Below are 13246 nucleotides of genomic sequence, written 5' to 3'. Positions count from 1 at the left end.
ACTGACTTATCAAATGATGAAAATGAAAACATAAGAAGGAGGTGGGTGTGGAAGAGAATAGTTTTTGTAATCCAGTATAATAAGACAAAGTGTTAAAGCAATTATATGAAAAATAGATTCATTAAAAATAATTATCTTAATGAAGATGATGCAAGAAATGGAACAATTTTTAGCATGAATTCTCCATATTTTTATAATGGCTTCCTTTTGGGTTTCTGAATATAAAGAGATCCAAATATTAGCAGATGTCATTTGAATAATAGAGTTCTCAAATTTAAATTCTTGGCATTTAGTTGTGCCTCTTCATTCTGTGTGTATATCATACATAAATATGTGATTTAACTACGTGAATACAGACTGATGTGCCAATTTCTAAATGGTGAATTTCAGGAATACTGTGTCTGAGCTACACTTTCTCAAAATGGAATTTGTAATATAAACTTTGCCATCTCTTTTCATATCCGCAATACTAGACTGTGATATACCAAATCGAGGATTTTCCTGCTGCTAGGAAAATGGCAAGAACCCTGACATCTCCACTTTTATTAGTTTTCTAATTTTATTTCCTGACCCAGAGCTTATTTGATAGAAAGTTGGGTTTCTCGTCCACTGATACAGGAAAAACTGTGTAAATACACAGAGCCATAATATAACCAAAACATTAAAGTAATTTGAATGAGGACAGAAATATACTTTTAAATGCTTCATGTTGTTAGGAGTAACTATCTTTGGAAGCTTTTACCAAAAGCTGTTGGGTAACACAAAGAGTAACTTTCCACTGCTAATTGTATTTGAATTTAGTTTCAGAACATTTCTAATCTGCTGAAAGCATGCTTCACTTCTTAAATAATTTAAAATTTTTGTTTATCATGTAAATATACTTAAATATTACACATATTTAAATACCAGTCACATAAAAGTAAAATTTCCCTTTGTAAAAATATCAGAAATTAATAAAAATTCCCTAAATATATTCACTATGTTTATACTGATTATTTTTTTTTAAGTATATTAAAACTCAACTGCTTTTGAGTTTGCTTCTTTGTACCAAGACTGGGTTTCCACACATAAGTCAATTATTCATGAACTATATGTTAATAAGACTGATGTCAGCTATTTAAATATGCATATATTTAAATATACAAATATATTTTATAATATATAATATTATACATATATATTATAAGGCATACATATATAATACACACATATATGTATGTATTAGCATAGCTGGTATAAAACTCACCCTCATGCTAGTTTGACCATTGCACAAAATGGATTCTGAAGGAATACGTTTATTTCATGGCTAAGTACATGCTACAAATTGGTTAATTTTAATAATTTTAGTTCAATCATACCTTTATTTAAAAATCTTTAAAATTATTAGGTGAAGTGTAGAAATATATCAACACAATAAGATGATATTGGAAAAACAAAAACAAACAAAACCCGTCTGTGTCTGGATCCTAAATGGCCAGAAATCACATGGGCACCATTCTTCCCTTTCTGAATTTCTCCCTCTCTCCTCATTCCAGATGCTCCAATCAATCACTTTTGTTACTGAAGAAAAAAATCCCACACCCATTTAGTCACTCTCCCTTTTAAGAGCTTTTTTTGGGTGTAATTTCCTTTTCTTTCTTTATCCAGCCCCCCACAGGTTTACTGTGACATAATTTACATATAATAACATTTCCTTTTTTAAGTGATCAGTTTGAGTCTTGACAATTGTACATTATCGTATAACTACCACCTCGATTAAGATGTGAAACATTTCTTGCACCCCAAAATTTCCCTTGTGCGTTTGTCACTCAATTCCCTCTCCCAACCCCCATTTCCAGGCAGTCATTGACTTGATTTCTATACCTATAATTTTGCCTTTTTTAGAATTTCATATAAGTGGAATCACAGAGCGCTTAATCTTTCTTCTGGGTTCTTTATGTAGGATAATGCTTTTGAGATTCCTGCAAGTTTTTTTTTTTTTTTTTTTTTTTTTTGACTGTGTTGGGTCTTCGTTTCCGTGCGAGGGCTTTCTCTAGTTGCGGCGAGCGGGGGCCACTCTTCATCGCGGTGCGCGGGCCTCTCACTATCGCGGCCTCTCTTGTTGCGGAGCACAGGCTCCAGACGCGCAGGCTCAGTAGTTGTGGCTCACGGGCCCAGCTGCTCCGCGGCGTGTGGGATCTTCCCGGACCAGGGCTCGAACCCGTGTCCCCTGCATTGGCAGGCAGATTCTCAACCACTGCGCCACCAGGGAAGCACCCCTTGCAAGTATAACAAAAACTTATTATCATTCAGTAGTTAACAGATATTTATGTTTTGAGTTGCTAGTTATTATGAACAATGATGCTAGGGACATTCAGGTACTCTTTCTGTAGACATGTGGTTCGTTTCTCTTGGGTAAATACCTAGGAATGGGATTGCTGGATGATATGGCAAGTATACGTTTAAGCCCTGAACTACCTTTTAGTGTGCCTGTATGACTTTGCCTTTCTATCAGCAATGTATGAGAATACCATTCCCTCCACATTCTCACCAGCACTTGGTACGGTAAATCTTTTGACTTTTATCAATTCTCGTGGGTATGCCACTGTGATTTAAAACTCTCTCTCTGATGAAGAGTGATGGTGAGCAGCATTCCAGGTGCGATTTGCCTTTCTATATCTTCTTTTGTGAAGTGTCGGTTCAAAATTCTTCCCATTTCTTAATTGGGTTGTTTGTCATTTTTTTGTTGAGTTACAAGTCTTGCTTACAAATTTTGCAAAAAAGTCTTTTCAGATATATTATTGTAAATATTTCTTACTAGTCTATGACTCGCTTTTTCATTTTTTAAAACTGTGAATTACTGAAGAATAATAGTTTTAATTGTGGTAACGTCCTTTTAATTATTGCTTTGCTGTTCTGTGTGCTGTGTGTGGTGTGTGTGTGTGTGTGTATGTTCTATTCAAAGAAATCTTGCCCTACCCAATGTCCCGAAGATTTTCCACTATGTGTTCTTCTTAACGTTTTATAGTTTTAGTTATTTGACCCTACAATCTATTTTAGTTAATTCATATGTATGAGTAAGATAAACGTGAGGTTCATTATTTTGCATATAAATATCAATTTTCTATCTCTATTTATTGAAAGTCTATCTATTCCATACTGAATTAACTCGGCACCTTTAATGAGAGTCAACTGCCCTTATAAATCTTTTAAATATTTTTATATTTCTCAGAGCAGAAATATTGTCCTTCTGCTTTCAGTTTCTTGGTGTCTGCTTTTGTCTCCAATGTCCTTCCTTCTATTTAATTTGTGTTGCATTTGCTATTTTTTTTCTGATTTCTTAAGATAAAAAATTAGATCTGTACTTTTTAATTAGTATCTTTAGTTAATTCATATCTAATATATTAATAATTTTGATGTGGTTGGATTTGGGTCTAATTTTTATTATTTGTTTTATATTTGTCTCCATTTTTGGTTTTTGTTTCTCCCTTCTTGCCTACTTTTTATTTGTATAAATTTTAATTTTTCTATTGGCTTTTAATTTATACTTCTCTGTGTTAATTTTGTATTGGTTGTTTTAGACATTACAGTATAAATTCCTAATTTTCATAGTGTATGTAGAATTAATGCACTGCCACTTCATATAAAATATGAATATAAATTAAATACAAAAATCTTGGCCCCATGTAGGTCAACTTATTCCCCCACCATCCTTGAGGCTAGGGTTTTTGCACGTATTACATACATACGTATCATAAATTCTCACAAGACAATGGTTATATTTTTCCTTTAAATACTCACATGCATTGTAAAGAAATTAAGAAGGAAAGAATAAAATAAAGAAATTAAAGTAGGCTTTTATAAGAACCCAGATATTTACCATTTTAAGTATTCTTCATTCTTTTCTGAGGAACAAATGTCACTAACTGTAGAATTCTTAATGTTTAAGAATTTGTTGGGATTTGTTGAACATCTTACATCTGTAAATATATACATATATATATATTTCTTCAAATTTTAGAAAATTTCAACCACAATGTCTTTAAAGTATTTTTATGCCTTATTTTGCTGTATATTCAATCAATCATACTTATGTTAGGCCATTTCATTCTATCTAAGAAATACCATAGGCTCTGTTCTTTTCGAGATTTTTTTTCTTTGTTCTTCAGCTTGGATAATTTCTATTGATCCATCCTCAAATTTACTGAGTCTTTCCTTTGTTGTCTCCATTCTGATGTTAAACCTATACAGTGATCTTTCTTAAAATCACTCTTCCATTTTTTAAATCTAGATTCATTTGGTCTCTTTTATTTATTTTCTAATATTTCTGATCATGTCATTAAGTGAAAAAATATTCTCTTTCATGTCATTGATTACAGTTTAAATGGCTACTTTAGATTCCTTTCTACGAATTCCTAATCTAAGTCATTTTAGGGATGGTCTCATTTGCTCTCTTTTCTTTTGAGAACATGCTCCACATTCCTGGCTCTCTTTAAATTGGGTAAGACTGCATTTTATAATGCAGATCATGCATGTTAAGCTGTGGAGACTGAAGGCTGCCCTTCTTATGAGGGGTTCGTTGTCTGTTTTGTTTTGTATTGTTTTAGTCACAAATCACAAACTCTGTCTTGGACAGCAACTCCAGTCCAGCTGTGATCTTTTGCCTTAACTAAATTCCTTTGAGTCCGGTCCACAAATACATGATTTCAGGGGTCTCTTGGAGATATAAGCAGATGAAATTTGGGGATACCTTCTCTCTATATTTCCCTTCATAGATTCCTCCTTTTTTCTTTTTTTTTTAACAGAAACTACAGTTTCCCTGACTCAGAATTCTGGCTCCCCAGGCCAGAAAACCTGTAACTTTTTTCCCACAAGGGGTTCTGTCTACTCCTAGGCTAGAAAGAGTGAAAACAAATATAACTTCCCCTTTCTTAACATGGGGTACTCAGAATTTGCCCTATTCCCTGCATTTTCCAGTAGCTGCTTTGAGCTAATATGTCTAGACTGTACAGTTGTTACCTGTAAAGGGGTCCAGTTGGTGCTTACTCAGCCATTACCAGAATCTCCAAATTCATCACTTTTTTAAAAAGTACTGAATATTAAGTCAAATATGACCAAGCTTTGTCCAAGCATTCCACCAGACTTCCAGTGCTCCAGGACACTTCCTCCTTCAGGACAAAGATTTTTCCCCATTCATACTGTTGTACTTTTCATCCAGTCACTGTCTGGAATATTCATTCTACTCCCATGTCTTGCATCATTGGCTGTTTATATACTCTACCTTATTCTTGAAATTTCCATGAAAAAGAATATTAGCCCTTTTCCAGACTCACCCTAAATAAGCACAAAAATCCCTTGTAACTCCTTTAGCTCATGGTCTAATAATGTGCCCCTTTGCATTAACTTGGATATGGTTTTATTAAATTATTTAATTCAACATATGTGCTTAAAAGTTATTTTGGGGTAATCTAGTACCAACTTTGTCACTTGAATCATTGAGCTTTGGTTTTGTCATATTTAAAAGAGAGATTTAGATGGGTAGCCCCCGCTCGCCACAACTAGAGAAAGCCTGTGCACAGCAACGAAGACCCAATGCAGCCAAAAATTAATTAATTAATTAATTAATTTTTTAAAAAAGAGAGAGATTTGGATTTGAGGATCTCTGCATTACTTGGTTACGTCTTCATTTTAATTTCAAACTCTACCATAACTAAGAATAAAGTATTTTCTCTGCCTGTCAAAAGTAGTCTTGTATGATTACTAAAAGGGCTGCTTTTCCATTGCTCTACATATTCCAAAAATTAATTATTAATCATAACATTAGAAACCTGCACCAGCGATCTCTCACCTCATTCACACATGGGGAACGAGCTCCTTCTTGACTGAAGACCTTGCTCTACACGGGCTGTTTATCAATTTCTCTAGAGTGACACTAAATCAAGTGGCAGCACATGGTAATGTAAATCACAGTCTAATTTAGTTGTCACTGTGTTGTGACACTTAGTTAAAAATGCTTTTTAATTGTGACTATAAATTATACATGAACAATTCTTAGTGACAGTCTTAAGACTACGTCAGATTATTTCACCCAAGGGGAATAGCAAGCATCATCAACATGAAGCAAGTGTATGTCAGAAACTTTTTAAATAGCAATTTGGGGAAAGGTAATGATGATGATGTGTTCTGGCTTAGTGTCAGCCCCAATCTCTTTGGGCAGAAAGGGAGAGGGTGAGGAGAGCGATCTTTGGAAACTTCCGGGCTGTGGACTGTGGATCACAAACACAGCCTTTCTCTTGGCTCTCCTCCAAAATGGCCCTGAAAACCGGGACTGATTTCTGTTTTGCAGTTTAGCAGTCTTCAGAGATGAGCCATTTAATCTTACCAGGGTATTTTAGTCTTAGAGAAAAAGTAAGTGGCCTTAGGAAGAAAAGTGATTTTTCCAAGTAGCTATTTGAAAGCATGCATTCTTAGATATTTCAAAATCTGTATTTCCTCAGTTTTAAAGTACTGGGAATCATATAAGTGGATCCCAACTGGACATGGCATGGCTAATATTCTGTAGTATCACATAAATGAAAAACAAAATGTATATAGGAGCACAGATATTTTACATGCTATTTTCTATATCTAAGTAAAATATAAATGGCATTTTTTACATTGATCTAATTTTACTCTGATCTTCCTTTTCTGGAAACACAACCATATATTCTCTTAAATATGAATGTGCTTCATTAACACTACATGAATGATGCTATACATTTTACCGAAAAAAGACAGACACGTTTGAAGCTGAGCTTCACAATCATTATGCCTCAGTTTCCTCTCCTCTAAAAGTGGAATAACGTCCCGCTCACATAATTGTTTCGAGGCTCTAATGGGTCAGCTTTCTGAAGTGCATTGTACCTTCACTAGCATGTTGTAATACTCAATGTGTTAGTACCCCTTCAGCTGAAATTCCTGTCCTCTATGGATGTGGATAAATTCTAGAAGCGGTGGGCGTGCTCCCCATACTTCGGGTAGTTTTCAGATGTCCTGAGCTCTTTCACAGACCCCCTAGGCAAAAGAACCCTGATCTGAGACGCCACAACCCCCTTCCTAGGTGAAACTCTGAAATTCAGAAAAAAATTAAGGTATAAACAGGCAGAAAAAAGGATGAAAAAAAGTATTCTCTCACCTTTTCTAATAATATTAAGCAAATAAAAGTACAATCACAGGCCAGCTGGAGAACACACAGTATCGCCTGTAAAATCTAGGAAAATGAAAAGAACTTGGGGATGGCCTGGATGCTTAAGGCAGAGAGAAATCACAAGCTCGGCTGGATCTTCCAATGAGGAACAGGGCAAGTGTAAGGACACCAGCAGAGAGCAGGAGCAAGGCACACGAGCAGACACACGCGGATTGGCTGACCAAGCCTGTATCTACACACACTTATCGAACATCTACTGCGTTAGGCAGGCTCATAGACTCCTCAGGGACAAAGATGACCGAAGCTCAGCCCTTGTTTCAGATGAGCTCACAGAGGGGCCCTTCTCCAGGGAGAGCCACGCATTATATTCAGCCAGAGTGGCTCGCGGTGGTAAACACCATCGGTATGCGGGGTGATCCTCCACCATCCAACATCTGAAGCTACACTGACAAATACTAATTACGGTCCCCCTTTTATTTAGGTTGCTATATTTTCCGCATGGCTGATTGTTTTTACTTTATAGTAAAACATCCCGCTGGTGATTTGTGACAATGTTTGCAGGATGATGAATTTGTACCAACCCTCAGCGCAGTTTCCAATTAGAGATTTATCTAAGAGATTTTGTTGGGTTAAGCAAAAATAGATGTAAAAATCATGATCGTTTACATCACCAAGAGCTCTAACAACAGAAATATATAAATGTTTGGTTTTCTTCTTATGTCAATAATCTATCTCCCCAGAAATCTTATGACTTCTGTGTGTTGGGAAACTCTTCTAGGGTGGAAATTTGTTGTTGAAGCCAGTGTTTTCCAAACATTGACTAGTAGTGACAACTGTCTGAAGTCATGTCCTAATGACTTTGAGAATCTACTTAGGCACACCGATGTACGCCATAGCGTGGCAAAGAAATGGTCAAATTCCCAGGACCTGGTTGTCTGGAAAGATGCAGTCTTAACCACATAGTCTATCACTAAACATCCATACTTGTTGAGGTGGTCAGAAAAAATGCAAATGGTGTATGTTTGCCATCTCCACGTTATAGGGTCTGTAAATTTATCCACGTATGGATATTCAACAAATATTAACAGATAGTACTGTAAGTAAAATTTCCCTATTTTTAGAATTAAATGGTAATATTTTAATGTGCCTCATAAAGCATGGTAGTTGAAGAGAAAACACTTTCGTTTCTGTCAAAGCACTGTTACATTCTGTTTGGGAGGAAATATCTCAACATCAGTCAACCTCAATTTCTCTATCTATAAAATCGGGATAATAATCCCTACCTCATTTATTTATTGTGTTCATTCGTTGAACAAATGCTTCATATAACTATCATGTATTGCCTAGGTTTCTGGAAATTCAGAAATGTAAAGGACAGACAAGACCCTTCATGGGACATACAGTCCAGCGGGGGTTATAAGGATGAAAGTTGTAACTAATGGAGAATGCTTAGTGTGTAGAAAACTTTCAGTAGAAGTTACTTTGGGGGACTTCCCTGGTGGCCCGGTGGTAAAGAATCCGCCTTCCAATGCAGAGGACATGGGTTCGATCCCTGGTCAGGGAACTAAGATCCCACATGCCGCGGGGCAACTAAACCTGCGCGGGGAAACTAAACCCGCGCGCCCCTCACGTGCCTCAACTACTGAGCTCACGTGCCTCAGTGAGAGAGCCCATGTGCTGCAAACTACAGAGCCACGTGCCCTGGAGCCCGTGTGCCACAACTAGAGAGACAACCCACCCGCCATAGCGAAAGATCCCGTCTGCCTAAATGAAGATCCCACATGCTGCAACTAAGACCCAACACAGCCAAAAAATAAGAAATAAATAAAATAAATAAATATTTTAAAAACAAGTTACTTTGTAATTATCATTTACTGATATTGCTATTACTATCATTATGAAGAGGAAAAGGATGAGAAAAAAGCATGATAACCTGAGTCACACTGTTTGTTAGAAGAATTTTGGTGCTCACATGGAAGGGGTAATTCTTTCCATTTCTCTTTTAATGATAACTCCTCTGCTTCTCTCAAAAGAAAATTGTCCTACAAATAAATGTGTCACTGCTTAGAATAATTTCAAGATGCCATTTCGAGAAGCTGTCACTGAGACTTTCCTATGCTTGGTCCATCTTTCTTCTTCCTTTATATCTGGAGGACACTACCACACATGGCAGGGTTGCAAGATTTAGCAAATAAAAATATAGGATGCCCGGTTAAATTTCAGAAAAACAACAAATGCTTTTTAGTATGTCCCAAACATTGCACTGTAACATGCTTACACTAAAAAAAAATATGCATTCCTTATCTGAAATTCAAATTTAACCCGGCAACCCTAACCTATAGATAATCAAAAGGTACTCTCACGGAAATTCTCTGACCTGTTTATTAAACATTTCTAAGATTTGCCCAATGTCAAAAATATTAACTACAGCACAAAATGGACACAGCTGACCTAGTTGCACTTCCGAACTGACAGATGAAATCCTTCGAACTATGTCCCAATATGACATTGACATGTGTCACTGGAACTGTTTTGAATGACACTAACATAGAAACAAGGATTCCTTCAGCCTTATTCCCTTTCCTTTCTGCTTGTTTTTCCAAACAAACATGCATAAATTAATACAACCGCGCGAAAAAAAAAATGCTTGATCAAGTCTACCCCTTCCTCAAGATTCTTCAAGGCTGAGTAACAGGTGTGAGAATCAAACATGGCAAAGAGCCTGAAGAGCCCAGACTCTGACCGCACGAGCTCCATTCCCCCTCCCCCCAGGGTGGCCTCCTTGGCTACGTGTGTATACGAGGCGCCTCCACGGGTTAGAATGGAGCGCTTTCACATTCCGGGGCTAGAGGAAACCTTCTGTGGTAGCTCCACGGCACTTTCACTCTCCAAAGCGGGCAAAGTAAATTAGGTCAGAGGCATCATAAATATTTGACCAAAATATTCCTATAACATGGGGGTTGAGGGTGGAGTGCTTTGCTTTAAAGCCATAAATGGCTTTTTGCTGACAGTTGACAACACAGGATAAAATAAATGTCAGGTAGGGGAAGGGCTTCAGGAACAGCAGGTGCGGTGTGGAAGAACGTGAATTTTATAGTAACGACCCAGAGTGTGAATTTTATAGCAACGATGACAACATCAAGTTACTCAGCAGCAAAGAGAGCAGGATAGGAAGGGGTGGGGCTAGTAGCAAAAATAAAAAATCTGTGTGTAATCATCTTTAATCAATTATATTAGTAGTGACTGGGCATCATTTGTGTCCTCAAACCTTACTCTTTCTCTAGACTCAGGGATTACCTAGTTCAACAGAGAGTCTGACTATATATTATTTTTGTTCAGTGTATAAGTTCTTATGACAAAAGGTGTTATATTCATAAGTAATAAGAAGAATCTTAAAAGTACTTGTTAGAAGTAACTACTAAGGACAAAGAACAATCGTAATGCTTATTACCATAAAATAACTTGAAGGTCTTTAGAATTTTAATATTGCCATCAGGTTATCCTATGGCAATTTTTCCCTGTGGTTATTTTCGTTCATCAATCATTACAACTCATATCTTCCTAGAAGAGAGTTAGCATGCAACTTTATTTCTATAATACAGACAGGAAAATGGAAATGTGGAGTGTATAAGTCATTTGCCTGAAGCTTTAGGAACTAAAATGTATAAAAACCACATTGTTCATTTTCATAATGTCAACTGATTTGAATATCACAAATATTAGTCTTCAGGATTGAGAAAAGAAAGAAAATAACATTTTGATTTTCCTCTAGAGCTGGCATATTTAAAGGGAAGAGAATTAGAACAATTAAATGCATGGTCTTGTGAAAACCACTTGACTTTATAGGTTCTGAAAATTATGATACATAGATAAAGGCTGGAAAAATATGCCCAAGCTACAAAGAGTGATTTGCCTCTAAGTAAGAACAGGGATTCAGAGCTGGACAGGAGGAAGATAAACACAGAGGCTTTAACTCTTGCTTTAGAATAGTTCTGCCTTGGTAGGATTTTAAAAGTAACAATCACACAATTCTTTTGAATTAATTTTAAATGAAGCAAAGTCTTTCCCCTGGACTTTCCCCTGGCATTAACAGTTGGGTGCTATATGCTAGCTGTCAAAATATTGGAAAGCGTTTAGTGCGTTTATTCTTCTGTATTGCCAAGTGTGGTAGAATGTTTGCAAAACATACCGTATGTGAGTAACAGAAAATGACTTGACTTTTACATCACCCTGTTCACTGCAACTGCTTTGCTACAAACATTCACCATGATAACTTACTTGAAATCATTATTGGCAACACAAGTGGGATTTTTTTTCCACTTGTTAATGTGTCAGCATTATATCGATACCAGAAGCAAGTGTGTCATTTTTAAATATTCATTGTGATTCATTTTTTCTCACCAATTTAGAAAACCAAATATAATGACAGCCAAACCTAAATCATTATAATAAGGCAATATCAGAATACTGTGATTCTGTATCATGGGCATCCAGACATAGTAATTTAGTAATTTAATCCTCCAAAAAATAAATTTCATTCAATGGGATGATTTTCTTACACATTCAGTTTAGATTGATTTGATATATATCATTATCTGCATGAAAGTCCATAACCTTCCAGGTTTTCTGCTAGTCTTCTGAATTTGTATAGCAACCATAAATATACAATTTCCTGGAAAATAATGACACAAATCCAAAGATGGAAAATTGATTATTCTACAACTAGGTCAGTAAGAGACCAGAGCAATGCTTACCACAGCCTGTCAGGCAAGATACCTTTTATTTAGTTTTAAATTAACTTCATGCTCCTAAATATTTTCCTGGCCTCAAATTAATTTACTGCACACAGAAAATGTCACTAGTTTTTTAACTATAAAAAAAAAATCATACTTCCTGTGATGTAAAAAAAAGTCTATTTTTTTCACCATGTTCCTTAGGTTGCTTTTTAACTGAGTAGTCAATTGACATCTATTAAAATTTAACACCCGCTAAATTCTAAAGACCCCATTAGGTTAGGGGTGTGCTCTCTCCTCTCTCTCTCTTTCCCTCTCTCTTTTTTTTTCTCTCTCTCTTTCAGATCACATGAAGGGCTTTGAAGTACGGATCAAGAAGAAATCTCTTGAGGATATGGGGAGGGGGTGGGGTGAGATGTGACAGGGTAAGAGAGTGTCATGGACATATATACACTACCAAATGTAAAATAGATAGCTAGTGGGAAGCAGCCGCATAGCACAGGGAGATCAGCTTGGTGCTTTGTGACCACCTAGAGGGGTGGGATGGGGAGGGTGGGAGGGAGGGAGATGCAAGAGGGAAGAGAAATGGGAACATATTGTATATGTATAACTGATTCACTTTGTTATAAAGCAGAAGCTAACACACCATTGTAAGGCAATTATACTTCAATAAAGATGTTTAAAAAAAAAAAAAAAAAGAAGAAATCTCTTTGTTTTATACTTCAGATTGCACATTTATTTCCTGGCAAAGAACTACATAATAAATCACAGAATTTGTTTGGTCTAAAGAATAAAGCCCTGGAATATTTTAGCTCAGATGAGCTCCTAGCCAAAGGAATAAAAAAATTATCTCTGGTCATTTCCATAGACGTGCATTGCACTTCGTTGGTAGGGATTCAGTTCCTACTCAGAAGTGTTGTGTGTTTTTGTGAGGGCCGGGCAGCCATGTTTTCCTCTTTCAAAGGAAGGGCTGGATCTCTTTAGGACCTTATGTGAATCCTCTTTTCTCAGCTTCATTTAGATTTGGTTGGGGCTGATTGGATTAGGTCAACACTCTCACATCGTCTTGACTCACCGGAGTCCTCACTGACAAACCCAAGGAGGGGACCACCAACCCGACCAGCTTTTGAAAGCTCAGATGTTTGTTGCCAAGCTCTCAAGAAAGAGACAAAAGGGAGTCTGTTTCTTCCTCTGGATTAGGTTGTGTGAGGATATGACCATTAAGACTGCTGCAACCATTTTATGACGACAAGGGGTCCCCTACAACTACGCAGAGAGACAGAGAACACCCCAGCTTTTAGAGTAAGCGCCAGGGGATCAAACCTCGCCTGAAGCTATGACTGTCAAC

General features: G+C 36.6%; 1 protein-coding gene across 5 annotated transcripts in view; it reads right to left on the bottom strand.

The window, feature by feature from the left end:
• The window catches only part of GALNTL6 (polypeptide N-acetylgalactosaminyltransferase like 6), a 1732831-nt gene that overhangs the window by 1096461 nt on the left and 623124 nt on the right, over nt 1–13246 (bottom strand). The gene's annotated exons all lie outside the window — the stretch shown is intronic.

Source organism: Balaenoptera ricei, chromosome 6, assembly GCF_028023285.1.
Source record: "Balaenoptera ricei isolate mBalRic1 chromosome 6, mBalRic1.hap2, whole genome shotgun sequence".
NCBI lineage: Eukaryota > Metazoa > Chordata > Mammalia > Artiodactyla > Balaenopteridae > Balaenoptera > Balaenoptera ricei.
Note: the sequence above shows the minus strand (reverse complement) of the source record. Positions and strands in the feature narration are given on the sequence as shown.